Source organism: Elaeis guineensis, chromosome 3, assembly GCF_000442705.2.
Source record: "Elaeis guineensis isolate ETL-2024a chromosome 3, EG11, whole genome shotgun sequence".
Classification (NCBI taxonomy): domain Eukaryota; kingdom Viridiplantae; phylum Streptophyta; class Magnoliopsida; order Arecales; family Arecaceae; genus Elaeis; species Elaeis guineensis.
In genome coordinates this window covers 123105476-123123011 of record NC_025995.2, presented here as the reverse complement: position 1 = coordinate 123123011, position 17536 = coordinate 123105476, and the positions used below count along the sequence as shown (strand labels likewise).

At 40.5% G+C, this 17536-nt stretch overlaps 1 pseudogene; it reads right to left on the bottom strand.

Moving 5' to 3' along the window:
• Positions 1-510: 510 nt before the first annotated feature.
• On the bottom strand, positions 511-2152 carry LOC105041451 (uncharacterized; annotated as a pseudogene).
• Positions 2153-17536: the final 15384 nt, after the last annotated feature.

The window sequence follows — 17536 nt, the reverse complement described above, 5'->3', positions numbered from 1 at the left end:
TATATTATATTATATTATTATATGATTATGGATATATTAGGAATAAATTAAATGAATTATTTTTTTGATTGATGAAAAAATGATTTAGCCACCTCTTAGGTGGATAATTTTTTTTTTTTATTTTATGGATAAGTGCTATCCATGGAAAAGTAACTTATCCATCTTAAAAATTGTGAAAACTTGGATAAGTTGGTTAATAAAAAAGTTGACCAACTTTCTCATAATATTCACATATAAAAGTATAGGCCTTTAAGTACTATCGCATGTGATGTAATACTTTTTAAAATTTGATAAAATCTAGGTGGTCTTTTACCTTCTTTTTCATTAAATTAAAAAAAGAGTTAATTACCTAAAAAATTTTATACTTTTTGAGGTTTTTAAATTTAGTATAATTTTTTAAATTTTTTTTATCAAATATATATACTATCTAATTTATTATAATATTAATCTATCGTTAATGGATGTTGAAATCTGTCATTAAACATGCATACGTGAAAATGAGACGTTAAATTTAATAAAAATAATTAAAATATTTGACTTGTATGTTTCTTTCTCTATCCGACGTCATGGATTCTCGTGACGACGGTGCCCGGGGGTGGGGGGTTCTCCGCAGGTTGCGGGGCAAGGAGGGTGGTGGCGTGGAGGGAGCGACTAAGAGGGGAGGTGGCACGGGGATTGTCCATAGGGGTCGAGGATCTTGAGCCCTCGATCGAGTTAGTAACGATAATGGCGGTAGTAGGAGGGGAAGGATCGACGCTGACGAGCTTCGTCATCGGGTCAACAATGTGGGCCCGACAAAGAGGGCAGTTGACGAGGGCCCGGAGCCAAGTATCGATGCAGGGGACGTGGAAGGCATGGCCGCACTTGGAGAGTAGCCAGATGAGTTCCCCATCTTGGAATTCCCCGAGGCACACCGAGCAGTCGGCGGCGCAGAGGATCCCACTGCCGACCTTATACTTGGTGATGGCGATGGACCTTATCGTCGACTCATCAAGCCCGACGGTCTGGATGTACCACATGGGGTGCAGCCACTCTGTCCTCAGAGAACTGATCATCATCGGACCGAGGAAAGGCAGCGGCACCGATGCCCGCGGGAACAGGGCTGTAGCATGGGGGTGGAGGGGGTGGCGCCGGCACCAGTGCCAGCACACAGAAGACGGCGTAGGCGCAGCAGGTGATGACGGAGACAAAGAAGACCGCAGCGGCAATGGAGATGACGATGATGAGGACGTTGGAGAGGTGGCGATCGTAGTCATGATCGATGGTATCGATGGGGACAGCATTGCTGGACGACATGGGGGTAGTGTTGCACAAGACATTGTATAACCAGAAGTAGCACGAGGAGTTGTCGCCAGGCCAATCATCGACGTACTCTTCGCAGGGGGAGAGGTTCTGACGGTGGAGCGCCATCACGAACTGAGATTTAGATCGGATTGGATGGTGGAGGAGAACCGGATGTTGGGATTTTTCTCATCTCTCTCACCTCCGGTCAGGCATGGTGAGATTGGGTGCAAGGGAGGAAGTCGTCGGGTTTCTAATCGAAAAATCCTCCAAAAGAGCAGAGCGGACAGGATCATCGGAGAGCCGCCGTAGATCCGAAAATCCATGATGTCGGAGAGAGGAAGGAACATAAAAATTGAATATTTCAATTATTTTTATTAAATTTAACACCTTATTTTTGGATATGCATCTTTAACAGTAAATTTTATCATCGGTTGAATGCAGGCCAACATTACAATAATTTAGATAGTATGCATATTTGATAGAAAAATTTAAAAATTATATTAAAATTAAAAATTTTTAAAAAATATAAAATTATTTAAGTAATTAACCCTTAAAAAAAAAGAGACATACTATGTTTTTTTAGATACAAAAAGGACATACTTTGGGTATGTACCGTGGCTTCATCTAATATACCTTGCTAGTATCCTCAAAGACTTTGCTTGATTCCCTAAAAGACAAGCAAAAAATATTTCAACAAAAGAGACATAGAAAATAATTTTTTTATAAAAATAAGATTATCACAAATATATTTTTTAAGAATTTGTTTGGTTTATGGAAAAAAGATGAGGGAAAGTATTAAAGTGTGAACCACCAAAAAAAAAAAAAAAATCATATATTTGGTTAAAGTTTTCAAAAAAGAAGATATAAGAAGTTAGCTTTTTTTTTTTTATAAAGATAAGATTCTCACAAATATATTCAAGACTCGTTTGATTTGTAGAAAGAGAAGGGAAAGTATGTGCAAAAAAAATATAGAAATAACTTATATTTGAGTAGAGTTTTAAAAGAAAAATGGCTTTTCCATAAAAATAAGATTTTCATATTTCAAACTCATTTGATTCATAGAAAAAAATTTTCTCATTAGAATATTTTTTTGGGAAGCTCATGTCTAGATATATGATATCGAAAAAAATAATTTTTTTTATGTTTGATTAGTCATGGGAAAGTGGTATATTTCAAAGTGGTTTATGTTTAATTAGATATCTAATTTTGTAAAAAAATTATATAAAATATCTTCTTTAATAAAAGTAAAGATCTTATTGATTATATTTAAAAATTTAAGGATATATTTGAAAAAAAAGATTATCTTAATTTCCAGCATCTAGGAATTAAACTTTTCATATCCCTCATAAATTTTGTTTGCTATAAAATGTAAAAATCATATTCTCGTAGGATTGCTACTTTCTAATCTTTATCCTTTGAAAACTCAAATCAAATACGAGGGCTTTCTCTATTTTTCTTTTAATCACATTTTTTCTCTTTTCTTCGCAAACCAAATGCATCTTTTATCAGAAAGAAAAACTCATATGGGATATAAGAAAGTCACTTTTCCATTGACTAAAAATTAAGATTTTTTAAAAAAAGATTACTTACCTAAAATATCTTACATTTTTTTGGAATTTTCAATTTTAGTATAATCTTTTAATTTTTTCTATCAAATATGCACACTTTCCAATTTGTAGAGAAAGAGAAACATAAAAATCAAATATTTTAATTATTTTTATTAAATTTAATACCTTATTTCCACGTATGCATCTTTAACGATAAATTTTAAGGTAAATTGATGGCAGGCCAACATTGCAACAAATTGGATACTACGCATACTTGATTGAAAAAATTAAAAGATTATGTTAAAATTAAAAATTCTCAAAAAATATAAGATTTTTTAGATAATTAATTCTATTTAAAATATCATTAAGTTTTTAGATAGAATAGATTAAATTTTTTTAATGAAAATATAATAAATATTTTATATATTTTAAAAAAATAAATATCTAACTAAACATAATCCACTTTAAAATATATTGCTTTTCCCATTATCAATTACACATGTAAGGATCATTTTTTCAGACATCATATATCTAGATATCAGCTTCTCAAAAACGTATTTCAAAGGGAAGAAATACTAATGAGAAGTCTTATCGCTGTAGATAAAAAAGGCATAAAATCCGCCGAGCGTCGTGCCGGCCGCCATGCCCCAAACTATGAGCTTAACGGCCCATGGCATGATAGCGGCCACCTTGCATGAAAACATGGCCGTAAGCGTCGTTGCAAGGGACCACACCACCACCTTCAGCTGGCTCCTTTTGGGCGAGTTTTCCGGTGTCCTCTCGAGCACACGAAGGAAATGGAGGAGCAACATGAGATCTACGTAAGCACACACGACGAAGGCCACCATCCATGGGTTATCGACGGATCGGTAAACGGCCAGTACTGAGTTAAAGGTGAGACAAACAAAACCAAGATACGATAACAAAGAATAGTCGTACGGCCTGAACAGAGGATGAGGCATGACGGACCTCTGCTGCTGCCTGCTGTGTTTCCGACGGCCAAATTCCGGGTATAGCGGAGGCCACGGATCGCACGTCCGTGCTCATAGCACCAGTGTGGATGTAGGCGTTTTATAGAGACGGGAGGTTACTCTAGATTGGAGACCTGTTCGCCGGTCGTGACAAGTCAACCAGTCTCTTGCCTGGAACTACCTTAGTCTTTTATATCATTTTTTATTATTCGAAACGCCGGTTTTTTCTCCCCCTCGATGCGGTGCTTGGCGAATTATCCAACGCTCGTGACCCTCAACATCGTGCTGCACACGAAACACCAACTGACACAACGGAGGCGCAGAACCTCTTGGGAAACACATGAGAGAGAAATTCAGAATTTATAATTTTACATATATATATATATATATATATGTGTGCGTGTGTGTGTGTGTAAAAAAAAAAAAAAAGGTAAGCGAGTTAATTTAACAGTTTTTATGGAGAGTTAATATTAGAGTTTTTATAATATTCAATTGTAATAATTTGGTTAAGTTTTGCGGCATTTATGAGATCATAATTCTAGTTTAAAATCTGTACTCAATCAATGGAGCGAAGGATGCATGGTATTTCAGAGCGCTCACCTGATCTGGTTGTTGCGATCGTCATGGATGACCGCATCCTGATATTTTAATATGGAATATATATATATTCTTTTTGATGCAAATATGGAATATATTCTTCTGACAACTCCATAGCACCTACATGGTGGGCCCATAATTGAATGGGCCATTAATGATTTGACTTTGGACGACACGTGGCAGACAACGTGAACGGTGGATCAGGTCGATGAAAAGATGCCCGCCAGCTAAAGACTAAAGTAAGACCGGTCGGCCAAATATCTTATCGCGCGTTTGTTGTTTTCTGTTTTTATTTCAAATGCCTGAGCCGGAAAAATCTTCGAAGACCTTTAAAATGATAAAAATAATTATCTGTTTCATTTATTATGTCTTTTTAAAACTTCCTTTCTTCTTGAAAATAACAGATACAGAGTTCCAGACGAATGATCTCTTGCACGTCAATCTTCCATATATTTTTATAAAATATTTGATATATGGATTGAATTTTGAAGACTTACACCTTGGATGGGCGGGCGGGCGGCGGGAAAGTTGTTCACAAAGAAAAAATAAAGTTATACCAAGAACTTTTGTCATTTTACTGAGAGAAATAGGTGCAGAAAATAAAATATGCCAGGTATTGTAATAGATTTGGATCCTATCATAAATATAAAATCGTTCTTTCACTTTTTGATTAGACTAAAAAGTGAATTGAAATAAAATGATAATTAGAGAGGATAAGCTTTTTCATATGCTATGCTATAACACTATTCTATTATTTTGGTAGAATATAATTATATTGGCTAGGCCCACTTACATCTGAACGGTATTATTATTATCCCTCGATAAATTTTCACTGTTTGGCTACATAATTATAAAATTAAAATTAGATTCTCATTCCATCTTGTTTCAAAGATTGTGAGATCTACCAAGCTTTTTTATGTCGATCAAATTTATAAAGAATGCTATATTTCTCATGGGAAGTTTAGAAAAAAAATATTAATAAAAAAAATATATCTCTTTTTTATCAAAATTTTTTAAAAAAATAAATATATCTTTTTTTATTAAAAATTTAAAAAAATAATAATAATTTCTTTCCTTCTTAATTGAAATCAAAAAAAATATTATAATCTTTTTTATTATTATATTCTTAAAAAAATCCAACAAATTTAAGAAAAAAATCAAAAAAAATATTATTTTTTTTATTTTTTCCATCTTTATTTTTATTTTTGTTAATTTTTTTCATCTAAAAAATTTGAATCGGATGGAAGACTTAGGTGGGATGTTTGAAATAAATCTTAAGATTAAAATATAATATTAATTTTATTTTTTATTATTAAAAAAATAAAATAAAAATTATAAAAGATTCATAATTTTTAATTTTTTTCTTTAATTTTGTTTGATTTGAAAAAAAAAAATTATGAATTTGAAAGAATTTACATTCCCTTCATTTTTCTCCTTTTTTTTTATTTTTTTATAAAAAAATTCTCAACCAAAAAATAATAATAACTTACAAACTTCTCCTTCCATTCTTTTTTTTTTTTTTTCTATTCTGTTCTTTCCTCCCAATCAAGACATAAAGATAAAATAGCAGTCAAATTATCTTAATTACACGTGTTAATTCATATTCATTGGCGGAGATTAAGACCACTAGCTCCATGCAGAATGACTAAAATAAGACCATGAAAGCTATCTAAGCCCGGTTATCTTCGCAACTCACATCAGCCAGCTCCGATAGCCCTCTTTAATCGCGACTTCTCGACTGCTACTGATGCTAGCAGACCGTGATAGGATGATTTTTTATTTAAATAATTAAGCAACCTGACTACCTAAAAAATTAATAATTAGGCAACCTTTATGCTTTATTTTAAAAAAAAAAAAAAGAAAGAAAAAGAGGGAGAGGCGGTAACCATTATGCGTGGAAATTTGACCTTGTCACGATTTGAAGACGCGTGCAGACCGCCGTGCACGCATCTGGCAGGAAGCCGTGACCGGACGGGCCCGCCGTGATACATGGACACGGAGAGCAGCACCTGGAAGAACCGTCGGCGTGGTATTTGGCGATGCGATCCAGCGAGAGCGGACTTTGTGCGGCGCTGGAGGAGCCCATTGGTAGGCGAGTGGCCGGGATCTCTGGCTTGAATCCCGGCGTTATATATGGGGGAAGAGGATTATCGGAGAAGGATTCAGATGGTTTTAATCTATAAAAGATTAGAAGTGCCCGCGACCATCACCTGTCGATATATATATATATAAAAGAATGGTGGCTTCGGAGTTGAGAGGTGCTCGGCTCCGGACGCGAGACCTACCGCGATACGTCCGACGCTTAGGGGTGAAGGTACATCCATTCCGATTTGGAAGCGCCTTCTAGAACGCCCCGCGGTGCCCACGCGGAGCGTTCCAGTGACACGTTCCCCCATGAGGCAGAGGGGAAAACAAAAACACAAAGTCAGAAGATTTAAAAAAAAAAAAAAACAAACAAACAGGAAGGCCGCAAAAGAAAGTGTGGGTGGGATGTTACGTCGTCGATGAGTCAGACAACCGAGCCTTTATATTTAGATTTTTTTAAGATCCGTCGTTTCATGAATGAAAAATTTTAAAAAAATTATATTTTTATTTTTAAATTAAATCATACTTTAAAAAAAAATTAAAATTTAATTTTCAAACCATCTAAAATGATTTGATGTTATCCGCAGGAATAATTTTGATGATTTTTTTAATCAAAAATTTGATACACAACATTCAATATTTATGCAGTACTTATGTAGTATTAAAATTTAAAAAAATATTGATATAATATTTATATGATATTATTTTTTATTATTTTTTTTTTTTTATCTTTTTTTTTTAAAAAAGATGAAATCAGGGAGAAAAAGGGGTTTGGAATGAGAGGAGAAAGATGATGAAACCAATGCTGACTCGACAAGAGGCTTTAGGAGGAGATAATGGAAGATGAGTGGATGAAAAGAATCAAGCAAAGGAGTATAAGGCCACGAAAAATATGAGGTTTTTCTTTCTTTCTTCTATTTTCATTGGAATTTTGGGATGAGAAAAAGAAAGATAGAAAGTGAGAGATTTGAAAAGAGGATGGAGTGGTGAGAGATAAAGAAGAAAAAGTTATGAGAGAGAAGAAGAATGGGGCCATGGAGGGAAGGAATTTTTTTTCTCTTATTTTTCTATTAGAATTTTGGAGATGAGAAGAAGAGAGATGGAATATCAGAGATTTGGAGAAAAAGATGAAGATTTGGAGAGATAGACATTAGAAATTTTGACATCCGGAAAAGAAGAAGATAATATGGCTCAAAATATTTTAAGCCATGTACCCATATCCGATTGAGTCATGTGAGCGAATGATACCCTATATAAGCTCCAAAATTTATGATATTAAACTTTCATTGAGAGAAAACTATCGAAATTGCACTTAAAAGCAACATTTAACTGGTTCGGATAGTTCAAGGATCAAATTTTAGCTTTTTATAGTTTATAGATTATTTAAAAAATTCAACTTAATTTAAGGATCGGAAATATAATTTATCCACAAATTTATCTAAAAATTTATATTTTTTAAATAAATATTTTTTAGATAATATTTAGACTGAAAAATAATTTATCTATATTCTTTTATATATAAAAAATGACTTTAAAATTTGTTACTCATATTTTTTTGTACTACTATTTTTCTGATAAGTTGCTACAATTTATCTATATTTCGCATAGTATCCTTTATGCTTTTTAAGTTTGAAGAAAGTGGATGACTGAGTTATTAGTTATTGAATGATGGAGGTATTGAAAATGATAATGGGGATTTTAGAAATAAAATTAAATATCTACTTTATTGATTGATTGAAAAATTATTTGGCCAACCCTTAAATGGATATATTTTTTTAAAAATTTTATGAATAAATGCTATCCATGGATTATATTATAATGATTTATCCATGTTCTCACAATTTTTTAGGTGAATAAACTATTTTTTCATGGACAATATTTATCCATGGTATGAGAAAAAGTCTTACCCACCTAGGAGGTTGCTAAATTATTTTCTCATCAATCAAAAAAATAATCTTTCTATTTTATTCCTAATATACTTTTAGTCTTATAATAATAATATAATATATTATTATACATAATAATATTTATATAACATATAGTATAATATATTATTATAATATAAATAATATATTATATCATAAAATAGTCTAGTATATTATAATATAGTGTATATATATTATAATATTATAATATATAATATAATATATTATTATATCGATAATATAATTTATAATATATAATAATATAATATATTAGAATATGTATTATACCATATTATTATATATGATAATATTTCTTTAATATATTATTATGATATAATATACTATATTATTTTATAATATAGTATATTATATTATCATATGAAATATTATATTATTATAATATATTATAATATTTTAGATTATATTATAATATGATATATTATATTATATTATGCTATATATATTATTATATATAATAATATTTATATAATAAAAAATATTATAAAAAATATAGATAAATCTTAGCAACTCATTCAAGAAACTAATAAAGTCATCAAATAGTTTTTTTCATGTGCTCGGAACTTCATGATTTTGCTCTTTAAAAATGCCTAATAAGAGATAAGATTCTATTTCATATAAATCAAATTTTTCTTGACTCATAACCAATGAAGGCTTATAAAGCCGCACCCCGCACCACCCCCACCCCTCCCCCTTATTTTTTTTCGAAGTCAAAAAGATTAAAAAATTAAAAGTCATTGATGGCAAGGAAAACAGTCAACCATCATCCTCGATAACACCTTGGTGTGTTTCATTTAGGACCGTTAATCTAACTTGCAAATCTAGTACTTGGCTCAAACTCGAGCAGGCCCCGACCAAACCTAATCTAAATCCAACGATGAAAGAATTGGGAATGAAATCAAAATTAAACCTATGGAAACTCTGCTCGCCAATTTGGCGGAACAAACCAATCTCGTGAAATAAAGGAAACTTATGGTCTATTATTATTTTGTATTTATCTACTTTTTAAAGCATAGTGAGAACATAATTTTGTTCAATTAGTAAACTCTAAATTATAGATAAAACCAATATACTCATTTATGCTGGGGACTTAAACTTCCAAATAACATTTAGGCTATATATATATATATATATATATATATAATTAATTTATGGTACTATAAATGGAAATAAACTTCATCTTTTGTTTAAAAAATATCGTGTCATACTAAGCAATAATTGCAGTAATTCTCCTCGTGTTGATTGGTTATTTATAATAATACGTGGTTGTTATTTTGAGGGATAAGTGGATGAAAAAAAAGATCATACTTTAAGAGATGGGTCAAGTTCACCCACCTAATCTTTAATATTCTATCATCTAATAATACATCTATAATATGATATTATTATAATAATATTGTATAATATATTTTTTTATTAGAATATTATGTCATGATATTATGTCATATTATACATCACCATATAATAATATTATATTATTAATATTATGTCAGTATTATTTTAACATTATATAAGATCAAAATTGGTCATTTCCTCTCAAAATAGACGGGATAAGAAAGGGGATTTAAACAAAGTTATACTGGATTTAAACCTGTACCACGAGATTTTAGATATAAAATATCCTTGACATGAGTAATAATAAGAGTTTGACCGGGCTAAACTTATCCCTAACAACTTGCTGCTTTTGCCACTTATCTCAAGGGTCCATAAGGATAAATCCTCTGCATCCTTAGTCTAGTGCAGCCCAAGAGATGACTTATCCATCAATTAGCTTATCCAAAGGGAAAACACCCAAAATTTATCCTCTCTACCAAAAATAGCCTGAGAGCATGGGACCATCAAAAGAATCAATCAATATTTCTTTCCTTCAACATGCTCTCTTTGTAGTAATAAAACTCCCACAGAAACTACAGCCTTGAGTGAACATAACAACAGCAGAAGTACAAAAGAACATGATTTCATATCTGTGATTATATGATAGGTCTCTCAAAATTCCACCCATCTAAAACTCCAGTTCTAAACAAACAATGCTCTACTTCACACTGGGCAGAAACTTTTTCTTTTTTTTGCTTCAACTCATTTTTTGCATTAGAGAATTATTGGTGCAAAAATCCATCGACGTCGGAGAAGCTGGAGTCGAGGGAGTCGCGGTCACCGTCGGAATCTACAAAAAAAGTCTAAACCGGAGTTGGGAGTGCTCCGCAAGACCCTCCAATGCTCAAGTCAGTTCTCTGCCTCAACAAGAATGGAGTGCTCGAACGAAAATTTTAGCATAGTTTTGAGATAGAGATTAGAGCTTAGAGAATAACGTATCTGGGGGTCCCCTTTTATAGACGGAGGGCGTAACAGATTAACAGCGACGTCTGTAACCGCCTGGTAGTGGGCCATTCGGGGCCATGAGAAGTTTGTTACGGAGAGTAGTGGAGTGGGGTCGTGGCCATCGCCGTGGCCTGCCACGTGGAGCTGTTGTGGAGAGTGGAGTGATGTCCATTGTCGTGACTTGCCAGAGCATGATGGAGCCGCGTGGGATTCATTACAGGAAGTGGAGCAGAGTCGTGGCCATTACTGTGGCCTGCCAGAGAGTCCAGGCCCGTCGGTCGAAGCTCGGTTGGGGTATCTGGTGGAGAGGGGTAGCTCTCCGTCTAAGAGGAGCTCGGATGTTGCTGGCGAGCCTTCTACCGTTGGGTGCCTTGGGCGCTAGTACTGCAGGCGAAGGTCATCTGCTGTAGAAGCTCGGTCAGGGGCTTTTTGTGGACGAAGTTCGGTTTCATGCAGAATCCGGCAAAAGATCGACCAGCAGTGGATGTCGGATGGCGCTGGAAAAGTTCACCCGCTGGAGGGGTCCGGCTGCTGGAACCCGTGTGTCGTAGGAATTCATCCGGAATCTGTCCGCTACAGAAGTTCGGTCGGAGTCTGGTTCCCGTAGAAGTCCGGATGGGGATCATTTGTTGAGGAAGCTCGGCCGAAGCCTGCCTGCAATAGAAGTTCAAAAGGAATTCGTTCACAATAGAAGCTCAGGTGGAGGCTTATAGTAGAAATCCGACGTGGACCGCTCGTAGTAGAAATTCGAAGTAGACCGCTTGTAGTGGTAGCTTGGAGTAGATTGCTTGTAGTAGAAGCTCGGAGTAGATCGCTTACGGTGGGGGCTCGGAGTCCGGCCCTTGTAAGAATTCGTATGAGGTCTACCTGCAATAGGAGCTCAGGGCTAAAGTCCGGCTCCCGTAGGAGCTCGGATGAAATCCAGAAGGCGGTCGACCGCCGTAGAAATTTGGATGGAATCCATCCGTCGTGGAGATCTGCTGTTGGAAAGTTTGGCCACTGACGAAGTTCTGAAAGAATTTGGATTGGAGTCGATCGAATCCTGTTGGAAAAGATCTAGAAGAGGTCCGGAGAACGGTTGATCCTTGTAGGAGGTCGGCTGATAGTAGAATCCAGAGAGCACTTGGAGCAGCCTGATAGATGACCGAAGAAGCTTATCGCTGGAGAAGCCCGAGAGATGCGACAGGAGTTCGTCCATCGGGGAAACCCGATCGACACTTGTGGAAGAAGCTGGGGGAGTTTATCCGTCGGCAGAACTTGGGAATATTGCGGAAGCTCGACCGTCGGAGAGGTTCGGAAAGATGTTGCCCAAGGTCGGACGTCGGTAGAGTCCCGGGAGGGTCACTCCTGATACAAACTTCGGCTGGAGAGTATTTTATACCCAACACCAGTCCTCCTACTTCCGAGTTCGAGTTTCGAATGAAGGAAGTATAGAGAAATTTCATAGCCGAAGTTGCTCCCTTGAATTCTGCACGCGATCGCCCTTAGATATCCTGGCATTTAATGCGCACATGCCGGAGTCTTTTCAAATCGGGGCGATCCGAAGAGACTTTTCAGAATTTCTCTGGAGTGCTGTCCCAAGTGCCACGCAATAATGGCCCCGTCAGCAGTCAACCGTACACCATGATGAGTGGGACACATGACAGGCTTGGTCGGCCTAGGTATATCCCCGTCATGACTGTGCCAGGCTCCGTTGCCTATTTAAACCCACTCCTTCCCTTCAGGGACTTCACTTCGCCTGAGAGTCCAGTTGGCGCCTTTCTTCTATCTGAGAGTTCTGCCATCCATCGGCGCCCTTTTCGACCCTAGGCGTTCTTTGCGTCAATCCCCGCCATCTCCGTCGGCTCCCTGCCTACGTCGGGCCAATCTAGGTTGGTCCCGAAGCTTCTCTTGTCATTGTTGTTGTTCCTTCCTCTTCTTGCTTTGTTTGTTTAGCTTCCGAGGGTTTATTCGCAATCTTTTCCAATTTTTTGGGATTTCCTTCTTTCTTTTCTCTTATTGCAGGCACGGACGTAGAAGTTGCCCAGGCGGCCCTCGCCGTCGACGTCCCTTACGACGTCGAGACTTCAGTCCCCCGAGCCCTTTCAGGAGTTCTCCCGCCAGGGCTTCTGCCCCGGAGGTCCGTCTCGAGGGGATGCTATGGATCGAGAGGAGGAGGAGAAGGGAAATGGTGGCCCGCAAGTTCAGCGGCTGTCGAGCTGCCACTGAAGGCTCCCACAGCTTCGAAGGGGACTCGAGGGAGAATTCTTTAACAACAGGGATTTAATAACGGAACTGGCCGGTGAGTGTGTCCTGCCCGAGAATTTTAAAGTAGTTGAACGGGGCGGCACCGGTCAAGGGGGTGGAGTTGCCGTCATAAGCTGCGGCGGGCTTCTTGACGTCGTCGGGGTGAGGGACCAGAGGCGGTCGGCGCTGACGGCGGAACAGTAGAACTTGTTGTGGGGCGGTGGAAGTAGCGCATGCTGACCTCGTCGAAGTACCTGGGATGGTAATTGTCGGAGAGAATATGGTGGTGGTGCATGCCTCCGGTGTTACCACGGCCACCGGATACTTCGGTTCTTCTTGAAGCAGGTCGTCGTTGCCGCCGTCGTCGCCGCCGCCGCCCCTTGAGTTCTATCCCGCCTTTTCCCCTTAGGGTTAGGGTTTCGCAATGGGGCGGAACGAGGTGGAGGGTGAGAGCCGATGGGTTCATCATACGTACTGGAAATACTGCTGAGAAAGATGGAACTGGAAGGAGAAGTCGAAAGCTTGAAGCGGTCTCTAATGTATTCTTTTCAGGTCTTGTCGTATTGTTCTTCTTTCTTTGGCCTTCAGGCTTTGTAACGTATACCTTGTTAATCAAAATGAAAAGGAGATTTTTGTTACCTTATCCGCACTTTGTGTTAAATTATCGTCCGTCGAACTTCTTTTATTTTTTTTCTCGTTCGATGTCGATGTTGTCTGAAGGTTCCTGATCGTCGCCACGTTGGTTTGCTTTTCTTGTCGTCTTTCTTTTTCGGCCTTCAGGGCTTTGTAATGCATACTTAGCTAATGAAATGAAAAGAAAATTTTTCATTACCTCTTCTACTCATGTGTTGAGTTATCGTTTGCCGAACTTCTTTCTGTTTTTGCTTGCTCGATATCGATGTCATTCGAAGGTACCCAATCGTCGTCGCATTGACCTGTCCCTTTTGTTTATGGCCGCAGATTTGTCCGGGGCCACTTGAGTTTGATGCTTCCTTTCGGAGTTCGAGCTTGGGGTCTGAACTTCTCGTCGCCTTGAGGAAGCCGTCTTATCCTTGGCCTGTGTTGAGAGCCCTCTTGGAGACTGGAGATTTTTGATAAGAATCTCCATCCTCGTGGAGACGAGGTCCCTGTATCTTTGACGTAATTTATTTTTCATTTGTCGCTGGTGTAGTTCGTCGCTTTCCTTTTAACTTCCCCTTTTTTTTTTTCTTTTCTCGAGTGAGGGTTTTCCCTCTGCTCTTAGCGGGGTCGCGGGAGCGGGGGGGGCCATCGAGAAGGTTTTCTTTTTCTTATCTGGTCTTGAATGATCGGATCTTAGTTGGCGTCAGGACGAGGTTCTCCTCCTATTCCTGATGTAGTCGATTTCAGCTCAGGTTAGGATGAGGTTCTCCTCCTGTTCCTAACAGGGCTGTGGGGGCACATATGGGCTTGTGGGCCTCTCCCCCATCCGGTCTAAAATAATGGGCCTTTGACTTTGCTCATGTTAGGATGAGGTTCTCCTCCTGTCCTAACATGGTGTGGGGGCACATAAGGGCGTTGTAGGGCCTCTTCCCCATCCGATCTAGAAGTAACCGGCCTTCGACTTTGCTCATGTTAGGATGAGGTTCTCCTCCTGTTCCTAACATGACTGTGGGGGCACATAAGGGCGTTGTAGGGCCTCTCCCCCCATCCGATCTAGAAGTAACCGGGCCTTCGACTTTGCTCATGTCAGGGCGAGGTTCTCCTCTATCTCTAACATGGCTGTGGGGGCACATAAGGGCATTGTAGGGCCTCTCCCCCCATCCGATCTAAGAGAACGGGCCTTCGCTTTGCTCATGTTAGGGAGGTTCTCCTCCTGTCCCTAACATGGCTGTGGGGGCACATAAGGCGTTGTAGGGCCTCTCCCCCATCCGATCTAAAAGTAATCGGGCCTTCAACTTTGCTCATGTTAGGGCGAGGTTCTCCTCCTGTCCCTAACATGGCTGTGGAGGCACATAAGGATGTTGTAGGCCTCTCCCCCATCCGGTCTAAGGAGAATCGGGCCTTCGACTTTGCCCATGTTAGGACAAGGTTCTCCTCCTGTTCCTAGCATGACTTTGTTTTCATTGTCTGAAGGGGTTATCCCCTGTCGTTATGAGTCCATGCCAAAAGGAAAAGATATGCAAATCTGAAAGGAATCTTGATTTAAAGCAAAGTCGTTAGTAATACATTTACAGATTTTTTAGATCCCATGGTCGTAGAAGGTCTGCTCCCCGTGAGGTCCTCCAGAGATGGAGTTGATGATCCCATTAGAGGTCGAACTTCGGGCTGCTCTTCCCTCCTCGGTGGCTCAGGTTGTGGCAGGGCCCTTGGCCGATCCTCTCTACCCTAGGCCGTGTCGAATGAACTGTCGAGCTGACCTCATCTGATGAGCTCCTCGATCTCGTCTCGAAGTTGAATGCATTCCTCTGTGTCGTGGCCGTGGTCATGATGGTAGAGGCAAACTTGTTAGGATTGTGCTTTCCGAGGTGTGTGCGCATCCTTTCTGGCCTTGGGAGCTGCTCCCTGACCTCCATCAGCACTGGGTTTTCGATGCATTGAGGGGGCATAGCTGCGGAATCTTCCTGGGGGAGAGCCCATCGAACCTTGGGTCCGAGCTTCTCTGCCTGCGAGCTCGGGGAGGAGTCTGGGCGGCTTGTGCCGGGAGAAGTCTGAGAACGTGGCCGAGCTTCACTCGGACCTCTTTCAACTGTAGGCTGCTGGAGTCGCCCGCATGCCGCTCCTTCGCGGCTCCTCGTCCTTCAGCTTGAAGGCTTCCTCCGCTCGGCATATCCTTCGGCCCGAGCCAGCAGATCGGCAAAGTCTCTGGGATACTTCTTTTCCAGGAGAAGAGGAGGTCATTCTTTGAAGGCCGCTCTTTAAGGCGGCCATTGCAACCGATTGGTCCAGGTTCGGACCTCCAGGGCGGCGGGATTGAAGTGGTTGACGTAAGCTCGAATGGATTCTCCCTCCTTTTGCTTGATGTTAATGAGGGACTCCGAACCTCGCCGGGACGCGGCTGCTGACGAAATGAGCCACGAACTGGTGACTCATCTGGTCAAAGGAGAAGATTGTACCCGCTTCAGTGTCGAGTACCAGTTCCTTGCTGCTCCCTTCAAGGTAGACGGAAAGCTCGACACAAGATGGCGTCTGGTGCGCCATGGAGCAGCATCATGGTCCGAAGGCCTCCAGTGGTCGACCGGGTCGAGGTCCTGTCGTAGCTCTCGAATTGGGGGAGCTTGAAGTTTGCGGGATTGGTTCTGCATGATCATTTGAGAGAAGAAGGGTCAGTACAGATGTCTTCACCGTAAGCAGTGGGAGCACGGCGGAGCTCTTCGATCCGCCGGTTCATCTCCTGGAATCTCTGATCCAGGAGGTCCTCTCGATTGCGGGCCTCGAGGGTCTTCTGGTGGAGCGGAGGCAGGGACTCTCCGGGGGGTTGAATCATGATCGGACGGAGGACTCTCCGCCTTCTGTTTTTCTTTTTTGGGAAAGACAGGGCGGCTGGCCCATGTGGCCCACCCGGTCATCGGATTCTGAACTCCCGACGATGCTCTTTCCATCGCACCGATGCCTGTGGCTGCTGCTACATGGCCTGCACTGCTCGGTGAGGCCTCTGACCTGTTGAACCAGCAGGTCAAACTGCTCCATGCCGACTGCGTCGCCGGAGGAAGAGGAGCCTGGAAATCGAGATGAGGCGGGGCTTGCGGAGCTCGCTGAGATCTGGCCGCGGAGGCTTGACCGCCTGGTGGATGCCCTTCGGGGAGGCATCAGGTGGAGATCGGAGGCATCAGGTGGAGATCAGGCAGGCAACCGGAGGAGATGTCGGAGAAGATGACCGGAGGTGGTCCCGTTGAGCGCTCCTTTAAGAACAAGGGTACTGCGAAGACACAGTCCCTTCCTCTAGCGCCAATCCTGTTGGTGCAAAAATCCACGTCGGAGAAGCTGGAGTCGAGGGAGTCGGTCGCCGTCGGGACCTGCAAAGAAAGTCTAAACCGGAGTTGGGGGTGCTCCGGCAAGACCCTCCGACGCTCAAGTCAGTTCTCTGCCTCAACAAGAATGGAGTGCTCGAACAAAAATTTTAGCAGAGTTTTGAGATAGAGATTAGAGCTTAGAGAATAACGTATCTGGGGGTCCCCTTTTATAGGCGGGGGCGTAACAGATTGACAGCGACGTCTGTAACCGCCTGGTAGTGGGCCGTTCGGGCCATGAGGAGTTTGTTACGGAGAGTAGTGGAGTGGAGTCGTGGCCATCGCCGTGGCCTGCCACGTGGAGCCTGTTGTGGAGAGTGGAGTGATGTCCGTTGTCGTGACTTGCCAGAGCATGATGGAGCCGTGGGATCCGTTACAGGAAGTGGAGCAGAGTCGTGGCCATTACTGTGGCCTGCCAGGGAGTCCAGGCCCGTCGGCGAAGCTCGGTTGGGGTGTCTGGTGGAGAGGGGTAGCTCTCCATCTAAGAGGAGCTCGGATGTTGCTGGCGAGCTTCTACCGTTGGGTGCCTTGGGCTAGTACTGCAGGCGAAGGTCATCTGCTGTAGAAGCTCGGTCAGGGGCTTTCTGTGGATGAAG